This window comes from Mauremys reevesii, linkage group 13, assembly GCF_016161935.1.
Source record: "Mauremys reevesii isolate NIE-2019 linkage group 13, ASM1616193v1, whole genome shotgun sequence".
Taxonomy (NCBI): Eukaryota; Metazoa; Chordata; order Testudines; family Geoemydidae; genus Mauremys; species Mauremys reevesii.
In genome coordinates this window covers 27,769,785-27,782,827 of record NC_052635.1, presented here as the reverse complement: position 1 = coordinate 27,782,827, position 13,043 = coordinate 27,769,785, and the positions used below count along the sequence as shown (strand labels likewise).

General features: G+C 44.1%; 1 long non-coding RNA gene across 2 annotated transcripts in view; it reads right to left on the bottom strand.

Annotated features, from left to right (window-relative positions):
• Positions 1-2,113: 2,113 nt before the first annotated feature.
• Positions 2,114-13,043, bottom strand: part of LOC120381279 — a 57,660-nt gene continuing 46,730 nt past the window's right edge. The window contains exons 3-4 of one of the 2 annotated variants that reach the window (XR_005588003.1): positions 12,613-12,690; positions 2,114-2,153 (exon numbers count right to left, since the gene is read on the bottom strand). This is a non-coding gene — a long non-coding RNA (uncharacterized LOC120381279). Of the gene's footprint in view, positions 2,154-8,616; positions 8,995-12,612; positions 12,691-13,043 lie in introns of those variants that run through there. The other variant, XR_005588002.1, reaches the window with a different exon arrangement.

Below are 13,043 nucleotides of genomic sequence, written 5' to 3'. Positions count from 1 at the left end.
TTCAATGATTATCAATGGAAATATTTGTGTACAGTGAAATAGATGTTTACTAACATTTTTACCCATAATCCTTCCAAGCCTCTATATGTCTTTAAATCATTAATATTACATGGTAGCATTCTCTTTGGGCTTCTTGCTTAGTGTTCATGTATGAATTATTTAAACACCCAACCAACCAACCAACGGAAATGCCAAGATAAAAAGCTAGGTTGGAATAGCAGTAAGGCTGAGAGTACAATTCATTAATGGAAGCACAGAAATCTTACAAGCGTGGCAGGAGCTCCCTTTGCCCGTAGCCCGTTCCAAACCCCCCACCCCTTGCCTTGCCAGAGAACTCTCCTACAGACTTGAGGAGGGAGAAATCGACTGAGAAATGACTCCAACACCTTTATTAGCAAACACAGAGACTGAGCCCCCCGCCCCAGCATGAGTCCCTCAGTCACTGATCAGGGACCTGAGCCTCCTTCCTTTTGGGCTCTGCTAATTCTCACATGGGGTGCAGGCTCCGTGGCTCACAGATAGGTTGCTCCCCAAACCCCCGCCCAGATTCCAAATGTGTGTCCCAGCAGCAGCTGCTGAAATATGTTACGTGCTCAGGACTTAGCAGAAGGCATTTCTCCAGCCTCACTCTATGCCTAATTGATCGCCATATTTGCGGTCAGGAAGGAATTTTCCCCCAGGTCAGATTGGCAGACACCGTGGGGGGTGAGGGGTTGCTTTCCTCTGCAGCATGGGGCACGGGCCACTTGCAGTTTTAAACTAGTGTAAATGGCAGATTCTCTGTAACTTCAAGTCTTTAAACCATGATCTGAGGACTTCTGTAATAGACCCATAACCTCTGGCTGAGTTCCTGGAGTGGTTGGGTGAGGTTCTTGGCCTGCAATGAGCAGGAGGTCATACTAGACGATCATGATGGTCCCTTCTGGCCTTAAAGTCTCTGAGTCTACAGCCAACCCCATGTCCCCACTTGGGCAGGGCTGTGTTCCTGCTTTGGAGTGGCATTCCTCTTCTCCAATAAGAATCTAGCTAGCAGCAGACAGTCATGGGAGGGATTTCCTCCTAGCACTCTACCCCAGTGGAACTACGGGGCCCTCTCCCCTCTCTGCCCACACCTTGATCCATTGGGCTGTTAGAGGTGGTGCCGTCCCTTTTACACTGCTACTGGTCTGTGGAGTGGGGGCTCAAGAATGCAGTAATTATCCCCAAAACAACCATTATAAACTCGGGGAATTCAGAACTACGGTAGAGATGAATGAAATTTTTCAGCACCAAAAAAAAAAAAAAAAGCTTCTGCATCACCAAAAATTTTAAGAAATCATGTCCATTTTGCTGAATGGTCTGTTGAAAAAGAAATCTGAAAAAGGTCAAAACAAGATAATGCCATCTTTTAAATTGCATATTTCAGTTTTTCAAGCAGAAACAACTTTTCATTTTGACATTAAAGAATTCAAAAATATAAAATATAAAAAATCCTTAAAATCAAAAAGGAAACATCATGTTTTGGGTCAAACAACCCGACCTGCAACAATACTTCCCCCCTTCCCCTCAACTTTTCAGTTTGCTATACGTTTTGAAAAATTTCATTTTCAGGTTGACCTAAAAGTGGTTTTGGGGGGGAGGGGTGTTTTGGTTTTGGGTGTTTTGTTTGTTTGTTTGTTTTTTGTAACTGCAAGGCAGTAGGAAAAATCTGGTATTTGTTACCGTTACATGTAAGAGCAATCCAAACATATTAGGGTATCGTGAAAACCCTCCCAAAACAATCTTAACTCTACCCTGTAGTGACACCATAAGTGGAAAATATATGACAATTTAAAAGAAAAAAGAAAAAGAAAACAGTTTCTCTCTAATCTAGGACCACAACCACTAAAATGTCTCCATCATAATTATTTGGTTATTCCATGACATCTCTCCATGGCAGAGTTAAGGTTGGGCGGGTGCATGCATTTCCATGCATTAACATGTTTGAGTTTCTCTTAAGTACAATCTTAACTCTGAATTGACTGGGGTTTTAGTGCTTGGTTTGAGGATACATTACAACACTATTGTAATACTTTTTACCCTAAATTACTAAATGGCTCAACCTTACCTCTATTTTAGTGTAATTTTTTTGTCTTGTAATATATAGAGGCAATCAGAAATCAATCCCGAATAACCTGAAATAACATTAGGCAAATTATTTGCAAATGGCAGTTTACTCAAAGAATAGAATTAAGCTTTCTATTCAAATTCTATTCTATCCGCAGGCTAACTTTGATTTTCCAGGACTGGCTTGTGAGTTGAAGCTATGTAGTGAATGGAGGATGTTCATACATTTCTGCCTACAGATAAATTCTGAATGACTGACATGCACGCATTCCTGCCTAAAGATTAATCAAATAGTATTCACTGCAATGGTAGCTTCAAGTACAGTAGTCACTATTACCAATTTGTTAGTCATACTGGGTGATTTGCTACCTAAAAATCACATGGCACTGTTGCTGCTCCCTGACTGGATGGCTCAACCTGCAAAGAGCTGTCGGGATGGTTGTGCTGCCACTTCCAGCATGCACAAATGCACGTGGACACATATGCATGTGAGTATTCACAACACTCCTTTCTGGGAACAGAAATGCCCTTGTATAAATGTTGCAGATAGCAAAGAAAGGGGAATCATGGATTCAGTCAAAGCAAAATTGCATGTTTTATTCAAACGAATATGCATGAACACTCTTCTGCAGTGTGTGCCCAGCTTGGTGTGAAGCCCTCATTTATACAATATCATCTAGTAGAGATCCCGATCCTGCACGATGCTAAGTGCCCTCAACTCCCAATGGGACACTGCCGGGCCAGGCCCTCAGAGCACTGGTGGGGTGGAGGGATTGTGATTGACCTAGAAGGTGGCCAGCTTGCCTCCAGGCAGAATATTCCATTCTAGCAGGGGGTTCACTGTGACAAAAGTATATAAATCAAGGGGAAAGCGAGAGCTGTGAATCCTAACTGCAAGAACAATAGAAGGTGATTACTACTCTAATCAAAGTCAGGAGAGAGATGAATATCCTCACTTCCTAAGCCACTCGCACCTCTATATCGTACTCAGGCAACTTACAAGAAGACACTGATATACACTGCATCCCCCAGTACATATTCATTTTTGTTTATTATAAGAAGCTGTGTTGGACTGAAGTGAAGCTAAAGTAACCTAAGGTCAGAGGTGGATTTTTAACAGGGAGTTTTGTAATGCACTGTCATTTTATCTTCCAGGTCCCCAGTCAGAACAGGCATCATAATAAGATGCTGCTGGTTATATAGCACAGCAGCTAATGCAGAACCAACAGCAGCTGGAGCAGTGCTGTAAAATGGCATCTGGAATTCATTAAAATCCCTCACACCACCATGCAAGAAATAATAATTCTACAGTAATAATAAAAGCACCCACAACTCTCCTCCCGAAAAAGGCTATTTCAAGCTACGCTAAATTATTTACATCATTTTATTAGCCAGCTGCCAATGCAACAAACCAGGGAAACACAAGGACAAAAGCAGATATTACAGCCATGGCAAGGAACTTAGCATCTCTTTGCGTGCAGTGTCAACAAACCAAAAGGAAATGATTCTACACACAAATTAGCATGCAAGGCCACAAAAAAAAATCCCAACAAATGTAGCACGTGAAATCAGATTTTGGAAGCAGGAGATGAATTTTTAGCATCTTGCACACTGTATATTAACCAAATCCCCCCAACATTTGTGGTGCTGCTGCCTAGAACCAGCACTGCCTTCTGCAACCCAAAAGCTCCTATAACCAGCATTGTCTTCTCTGATCTGCACTGACACTGAAGTTTTGTGTTGCCGCCCTTTGACCTATGCAGATAGCCAAATTTCAGGGTCTTGCAGGGTTGTTTCCATTAGGATGAGAAATTGGTGAAACAGATTAGGCAAGTCTTGGTGTAGATTATTATTATGCACTTTTTTTCCTTCCACAAAGCCCTGTTGCCCTGAACACAAGTAGAAACAAACAGCAGGCAGTTTCCTGGCTCTGAAATCCTCAAATTTGCCCATCCAGCTAGCTCTGTGCCCAAGTAGCTTTATAATTCTGTTTCCACCCAAAGTCACACTGAATGCCTTGTCCTGGCATTCTTCGCTGCCTCCAGCACACAAGCTACAAACCCATATCCCAGCCCCTGCATTTGCAACCACAAAACCCCTTCGTTCCTCATGGCTTAGCTCTGACCTGCCATGGGTGCCTAGGGTGGTAGGCTCTATTGTTTGCATCCATCTCCACCACATGAAGGGGCTTGATTGCTCCTTCCGTTGAACCCACTGGTATTAACAAGGTCTGCGATTGTATTTGGATCCAAGACTCCACCAATGGCAGCCATTAACCCGTTTTTCATGTTCTTTTAGTGCTGGTGAAAGATGCCACATCGACAGCCCTGCAGACTGACCCTCTCTAAGTACAAAAAAAAAGTACAGCATGGGCAAGAGTGGCAAGAGCTTTTCCACACTGCCCAACAAACAAATGACAATGCTGAGAAGGGAAACAAAATAAATGGGACCCAGCAGAGGTCATGGGAGACAGGATACATGCAAAGGATACACATGATATATCCATCTTTGACACCTTGTAGAAGACCCTCCATTGCAGTTCTACAGTGTTGGGCCTTCGCACAAACTTGGACATAGGAGACAAAGTAAGTGGAGCAAGGGAAAAGCCACTCTCTGCAGTATGTTCCCTTACTGAACCTGAATATAACCTACCAGGTGTTACACTGTTCGTCACAGCGACAGGGGAGACGTCATCAGTCAGTAAAGCAATCCAGCAGCACAGCTTTGCAGAAGCACTGGGCCTTCACAGCTCTCAGAAGATAATCTTTTCTCCCTACAGTTCCAGTGGGGAAAGCATCTGAAGACTCTGGGACCACTGGATACAGAATTGAGGCCTCTTGGGATGCATGGGGCAGTCTTGGGAAGCCTGGAGATTGGAAGCAATTCTATCTGGAGAATTAGGGCCCCCTAATATCTGTGTGTGAATATGGTCAATTCTACTAGAAGGGGGTCTGGGTAACATATAGAGAGAGGCCAGTTATCTCAGGTGCTGGTTGCAGCTGGGTCATAGTCTCATATTGCATTTTAGTGGGTGCTACTGGATGGATTTTCAGGGGTTACTAGAAGGTGATTCGAAGTGGGATTTCTCATCCTCAATCCCACTGAAGACAAAGAGAGCCTTTCTGTTGACATTAGTGGGAGTTGGATCAGCCCCCCTATCAGCGATACTGGCAAAAAGGTGACACTACCATTGCAAGCAATGCCCACCCACATGAGACACCAAAATGAGACCCTGTTCTCAACAGATTATGCATGAACATCTACACATTCTCTGAACTCTGATGGTCATATTGGGGTTTGAATACACTCATGGACCCTGCTGGCCTCTTTAGGCTTGATTTCCTTTCAGTGGGTCTCAAGTGGCCTGTTGGGTTAGGCTCCTTCTCAGTTGGGAAACAAATTAATGGTGGATCTCCCAAGCTCACCCAATGCCAAAATGAGCTATCACCTAGAGTGGATTTTGTAGATCTTCTAATCTGCCACTTCCTCTCCTTCTACACAATGAGATAGCAATGATAGTTAATGCTGGCATTTACACTGGGCATCTGTGTTAACACCCACTAAGATGAATAGGGACCTCTCAGAGCTAATATTTCATGCTCTCCGCAAACTCAGGCAGACATCACTGCATCACTTAGCACGCAGGACTTCTCTATACACAGTTTTTGCACCAGTTTAACTACAACAGTTATGAACCGTTTTGATTAAATCAGTACTGCAAACCACCACCTCCAGTGGGCACTCAAATTGACTTTCAAGTATTTTAAATCAGTTTAGCTTAAGCTGATTACAAACTGACTTAACTAAACTGCTTTAGGACCCTCTTGAACCAATTTAAGAGTATCAGACAAAGTTGCACCGATTTAACAAGGTCAATGGGGGGAGGGAGGAATCACACCTTTAGTTAGACCAGTGCAACTTTGTGTCTAGACCAGGCTTCAGTTCATGTTTTCAAGGTTGTCTTTGCAAGCGTAACACCTAGAGATTTGAAAATGAAAGCAGCGGTTCCAGAGAAGAAGAAAGGCAGTTGGAGAGAGGCAGAGGTACATGTACAGCTGCATACCAGCCCAATTCAAACCCTACCCCCAACCTGCTTTTGCCTCAGCTGACCCAGGCAAACATGGGTAATCTAGATAAAGTCCTGTGAACTCACTGAAATACAGATGCCTGTTCCTGCTAGATCTCACCTCTGTGTAGAGTCTCTAACATGAGCACACCTGCTAAGATCAAAAGGCTTAATTATCAATTCCATTCGAGGTTGACCTGGCCCAGGAACTAAAGGGGGTACAAACAGGCTAACAACCCCCATAACTTACAGCAACCACAAGGACAAACTTAAACCCAGCTGCTTATGACCACAAGGGGTAGTTCCAACACCTGAGACTACAAGGTCCCAGTAGCGCTGGAGCCACGTCCATTCTCATGGGCTGCACCTCCTGCTCCATGGAGTAATCAAGTGGATGAGTGCCGAGCCATTACACCCCTCTCTGGCAGCTGAGGAATTCCTGTGCATCCCTAGTGACCAGGTCCGCTGGTCACTAAGCCCCCCTTGCTCCATTCAAACATAACAAGGAGTTGGGTCAGATAACTGGGCCCCCGCATCAACAGGGCTTATAGGATTAAACCCATTGTGTTCACCTAAACTGAGCCTTTTCTGGGCTAGGCACATTGCAATCACATTATAGGGTTTTCGCTAACCCAACACTAACACACACACGCAGAGAATTCTATGACCATTTCCTGATCAGCCTCTAAACCACTAACTGGTTTGGGGAAAAAAAAGACTCATTCTATTTTTAGAACGCATATTAATTACCCTTACGCAGGTGCAAAATCACCCCCCGTTTATTATTATTTCTTTGACTCTTTAATGGCAGTTGTGAGCAAATAAATCCAGCTAATGCAATAAAAGGATTTATTGTCACCCAAATTTACGCCAGCAGTTTAATCATCACACCTTTTCATCTGACAGACTTTTTCGAGAACAGTTTGCCCCACAATTTGTCAGCAGGAAAATGGCCTTGGATAAATGCTAGGAGGAAATAAATGCTAATATGTGGCAGAGTCTTTCATTCTTCTAATTGTCCAGGGAATTTAAAGGAGACAGACTTGTTTACTCAAAGTAGGAAGTATGCTGCAATAAATTATCACCATTATAGGCCTAAATAAGTCCCTGACAGTGGCAGAATGGGGAGGAATGATGGAGTCCTGGAAATTTACATGCCAGTAAATGGGTGTGTGAAAGCATGTATATCCATGTTAGTAATAGCAGTACTGAGGTATTAATATTCAGTATCCATATGGGACCCGCATAAGACATTCCCTGCATTTTAAAGAGACAGCCTCTTGCCACCAAGTTGTTCCTAAGCAGATAAGTGGCAGAGGTTGTAATGTTAGTGTCTCTCTCCCCATGCTCCAAAGGTTCCCTTGGTGGAGTGGAGTCAAACCTTTTCATGCAACTGCACCAGTTTCCCAGGCTGAGACTTCAGCTGAACCAGCAGGTAGCTGCTACCTCCCATTTGGCTGTGCATGTTCTAACCCACCATGCAGCTCAGGCTCAGAGCTATGTAGTGCAGGAATCCCCTAGGAGAGAGAGGAGTTGCTTCAACCCCCTTCCCCAGCAGGCTCCCACCATCCTCATTTCCCCTCCCCCGCACCCATGAAGATCTCACCATTCTCCCCATTCCCATTGCTCAGGTACTGGAGACAGTTCTGCGAGGGGCTGGTGCCTCTCCATTCTGAGTGCCTGATTCTTGCAGGACAATGTATCCCACCTGGTTTTGCAAAGATTTGTTATTTCCACATCTAATGTCAGGCTGCTTAGCCAACTCACAAGGAGATGGACTGCTTTGGCAGTGAGTGGAAGCCTCAAGCAGTAAATTTTTACCTGGGGTTCAAGGAGCCAGCTAAGTCCCCAAATCAAAAGTCTGCAGGGGAAAGTGTGTTGGAAATGGGCCTGAATTGAAACCGTGGATATCAACACCTTGCAATTTTGGGGGAAATTCCCATCTGGATTCAAACTCTTCAGCTCAAAGAATCCTCCCTGCAAGATTAATGGTCAGGAAGCGCTCTTTATGCCTTAGCCCCAGTCACATGACTGGAGTCTTGCTTATAAAGGTCAGCAGCCTTGTCATATGACTTCAGTGGCTACTATAAAATGCTCACATAGATGTAAGTGTCTAATTTAGCAGCCAGTTTTGACAGGTTAGCTGCCCCTTGTGTTCAGTGTAATTATTTAGTTTATTAAAGTTTAAGATACACGGAGGCATTCAGATATCAATTATTAGCAAGCCAGCAGAGAGGTGAGTGAAGGTGGCATGAGCAAGAGAACCTGAACCCAGCCATTCTCTTCCCCAAACAGGTACAATACACGTCTTCCTCTCCTCTGTGGACTCTTAATTTCATGCTAGGCACAGAGTTGCCCAATAGGGGCCTCAGGTCTGTCCTTGAAACTGGATATGCCCATTGCCATAACAACTGGCTGCTGGTGCTGGAAAGAGGACAGTGTTTCTCTTTTCTTTTTAATTCCTTTATTTTCTTTTCCTTTTTGTCATTTCATTGCATCCCTCTCTCTAAAAAGAGAGTCTCTCATTTCTCTGAAACAAATTGCCCACAGCTTGCTTTCCCATACATCATAGAGCGTGGACCGGGCCTTATCAACATGGCTCTGCTTTTCTCATCTATTACCCGGTTTGTTTGCACTTTTATCCCATCGTCCTTGCACAGGGGAGAAAACATCCATCATCGGCACATCTGCCACCTGTCACGGGGCTGTCAACGCTGTGACAGCCAACATGACAAAACTGTTGTAACACCGCGCTGGCTCTGGGGCTCCAAGTTAGAGATTAAACGGCATAGGGAAAAAAATGGAGAGATAGATGGAGCAGTGACCAGGAATAAAAATAGCCCCTGTTGGGAGAGAATAAAGCAGAAAGTGGCAAACAATTAATATGAGTGAGTAGTGTAATTGAGAAGTGCCTGCATGGTGCATCTGAGCTATGCTATACTGTGGATTATCATTTTACTCAGCTGGATGTTACTGAAGCAAATAGCTTTGGAGCCTATTCTGCCACCCTTGCTCATACTGAGTGGCTCTACTCCTCAGGTAGTTTCAAATCAATGGGACTACTTGAAAAATAAGGTCCTACTACTCAATGATGGCAGAATCTGGCCCTTGGTAAATTACAAAGGTTTACACATTCACAGAGTTAATCAACATCACCTGCAATTATGCCAGCTAGGATAAATATTTCTTTCTGCTTCTTCCCTGCTGTCCCCCATGTGTTGTCACTAGACCTGGAACGCCATCTATAGCTCAGACCACTTTAACTGTCCCCTCCACCAAATCCTTCTTTAAAACTCACTTCTTCCACAAGACCTGTTAGACCTCTGCTTGCCCATTGCCACAAGGAGCTAAGGGGGAAGAGGCAGAAGGAAGGAAAGACTAAGGACTTGTCTGCACATGCAGCTGTCCCAATTCCACTACCCCTGGCTAAAGTTGTTTAAGGAAGTAATTTAGGCCTTGGCTACACTTGCAAATTTGCAGCGCTGCAGCAGGGTGTGAAAACACACCCTCTCCAGCGCTGCAAATTGCAGCGCTGCAAAGCGCCAGTGTGGTCAAAGCCCCAGCGCTGGGAGCGCAGCTCCCAGCGCTGTACGTTATTCCCCACAGGGAGGTGGAGTACGGACAGCGCTGGGAGAGCTCTCTCCCAGCGCTGGCGCTTTGACTACACTTAGCGCTTCAAAGTGCTGCCGCGGCAGCGCTTTGAAGTGCAAGTGTAGCCATAGCCTTAGCTATGCTGGCAGAAATCCTCCTGCCAGGGCTTACACTGCATCTCCCCTAAGAGGCTATACCAGTATAGCTATGCCAGCAAAACATCTGTAGTATAGACAAGACTTTAGTGTGGATGCAGGATAAATAAGGTTCCTTTTGTAGCATCCCCTTCCCCGTCCCTCATCTGCTCATTGTCTATTTAAATAGTAAAGCCCTTGCCTTCTTTATTGGCTTGTAATCAAACCAAACACACTTTGGCACCTATGGGAATAATAATAATATAAGAGCAATATAAATCCTCATGCTTCAGGATAAAAGATGCTCACTGTCTGTGGTCAGTAAAATATCCTCCCTCTAGCCTGTGACATTGTATTGGGCAGTTAGATGTATATAACATAATATATAACTACCTCTGAGGTACCCAGCATTAATGAGTAGCGGAGACAAGACAGCAAGTGAGGCTCACGTCATATGAGAGGGAAACTTTCCAGACAACATTTCTGGAAGCAGCCACTGGTTTGGGGTGCACAGTCGGAACCCCTTTGAGCCAGATTTTTCAGAAGCCCTGAGTACTCACAGTTCCAAAGGGATTAGTTCAGGTGCATAGCACCTCTGCAAATCAGGCCTAAAGCATCTCAAGTTAGGCAGCCAGAAATTTAGGCACCCAACATCATCAGCTACTTCTGAAACTCTCTTTGTAAAGGGTGCAGCCTCATTCCTGCCCATCTAACCCTCTATTTACCTATCTAAGCATTTTTTCAGCATTCATGCTAAGGCTGTCCAAGGGCCTCCCTGAGACTGAGTGTTCAATAACTCAGCAAAAAGGACTTGACATTTCTAAATACTGCTGCTATTCAGAGAGTTTGGTTCTGCAACCCTTCCTTCAATTGATTAGACTTTTCCTGTTGTTATGCATACTTCCACCTTTTCATGTTCTCTGTATGTATAAATATCTCCTGTCTGTATGTTCCATTCTATGCATCCGAAGAAGTGAGCTGTAGCTCACAAAAGCTCATGCTAAAATAAATTTGTTAGTCTTTAAGGTGCCACAAGTACTCCTGTTCTTTTTGCGGATACAGACTAACACGGCTGCTACTCTGAAACCTCACATGAGGTAGTTACTCTTCAATACGCGATTAAAGAAGCAGGCCTTAGACTGCCTGTGATTTGTGACAAGAGATAGCATTCCTGTTACTCTGCTTTTACCACCCAAATTCATAGCATTTAACTTTGTTGTGAAATGGAACCAGTCTGTAAAGAGAAGTACGAGTCTGGGTGTGCCTGTAAAATAGCTCAATTTTGGCAAAGAAGTCTATACATTGTAACAATAGCAAATTATGTTCATATTGGCTTTTTCTGATGCAGGGTGCAGCAGGGTCAGTCACCGCCTATATGCCCCCTCACGGCCAGGGGCATCTCTGTAGTGCCCTGCTAACAATTTCTCCCATCTTCAGGGCTCTCCCCTTACACTCCCGCCAAACAAAGTCTCACAGACCCTTCTGGCCAGGCTTTTATTCTGTTTTTCATTTTCCCAGTACAGCCAACCAAAACTGAACCAACAAAATAGCATTACCCTGATGCTCTTGATCCCCCTCAGGGGTATCTCTTCCACAACTTACTTCCAGGCCTCCTACCTGTGGGAATCTCAGGAGCTCTTACAACCCACACCCCTTCACTGCAGCTTCTTGATGCTCTTATCCAGCCAAGGTACAGCTCCTTCACAATCAGGGTTGGCCAGCCCTAGGCCCTGTAGCCCTACACCAGGTTACACAGGGGCCTTGGATGTTGGTACACCTCAGTCCCTGCTGTTCTCTGCCTGTGACACACAGTAATTTACTCTCCTTAAGGGCTGTAATATTTCAGCCTAATTCTGGTTGCTGGGCTAGAGGTGTAGGTGCTGGATAGTGTTTAGAGGCCTGTGACATATAGGAGATCTAACAAGATGATTTGTTGGTCCTTCTGCCTTTAAACTCCATGACTCATTAGAAAGTTTCACAAATATTCATCCTCAGAACACCCCAAAAAGTTAAGTATCATTAAAGAGAGACCATGGGGAAAGAGAGTTAACCATGGCTACAGAGTCACTCATTGTCAGAACTGGAATTGGAACTCAGGATGCCCTAACTCTCAGGCACTTAGAAGCGTATCTGCTCATTGGCCCCAGACATGTTTCCCCACATTCCAGTCCCTCCTCACAGAATTTTACTTTTCCATTTCCAGAAAGCACCAACATACATTCATAAGTAGGGCTTTACAAAAATAACTACCCATTGTCAAACTCTTAATAGAGGTCAGTTTGGATTAAGCTTCGGGTAGAAGTTCTAGGGTACTCTTATTTTTATCCAAAAAAATATTTTTTCCTCAATAATATAGGTATGCTGAAGTATGCTCAATAGGTATGCTGGGGGAAATTCCTATAAAAGGGAAACTGGTGGGGCTTAGGGAAAGGTACTACTGTTAACTTGGAGGCTAACCTCTTTTAAAGAAGAATGGGAATATGGCCCCTTTTTGAGACAGAAAGGGAAGCTATATGAAATGTTAAACCTGATTGTTCTTTACGTTGTTCCCTACATCCACAGAACATTGGAACATGCCCTGTAGTGCAATCTCTGCCTGTACTTTAAGTAGTGTAGTGTATATTTATATATTCTATCCTAACAAATAGTAAAATGGCAACCTGGTTTCTCTAATAATAATGTATCATATAATCCTGGCTATCATAACAACACATGGAGATAAATGGTAAATCTTACCCTATCCTGTTCTTGGTCCATGATTTTAACTTTTCCATTTCAGCCTCTTGCTCTCACGGAGAACCATGTTCCCTTTACCTAGAAAAAAATAAGGCTATTCTGATCTAGAGAAACCAACACCTGGAAAGTAGACTTCTCCTGGTGGACAATGGGTAGCTGAGCACCATAGTGGATTAATGAAATGCCCTGTCCCTTCATTGATGCAGGACCTGGTTCAAATCCAACCCAGTCGCAAGCAATGTGCGTCTGCTGGTCTCAGCCTTATTAATTTCCACCATGAAATCGTGTATGATTGGCAGCCTTTGCTCAGGGAAGAACACAATTGCAGATTAACTCAGAAAAGCATTAGCAGAAACTGGGGTGGGAGACAGATTTTTGCCAACTGCGTGCCTACTGTAGTCAGGTGCCATCAGGCCCTCACTTTCATGAGG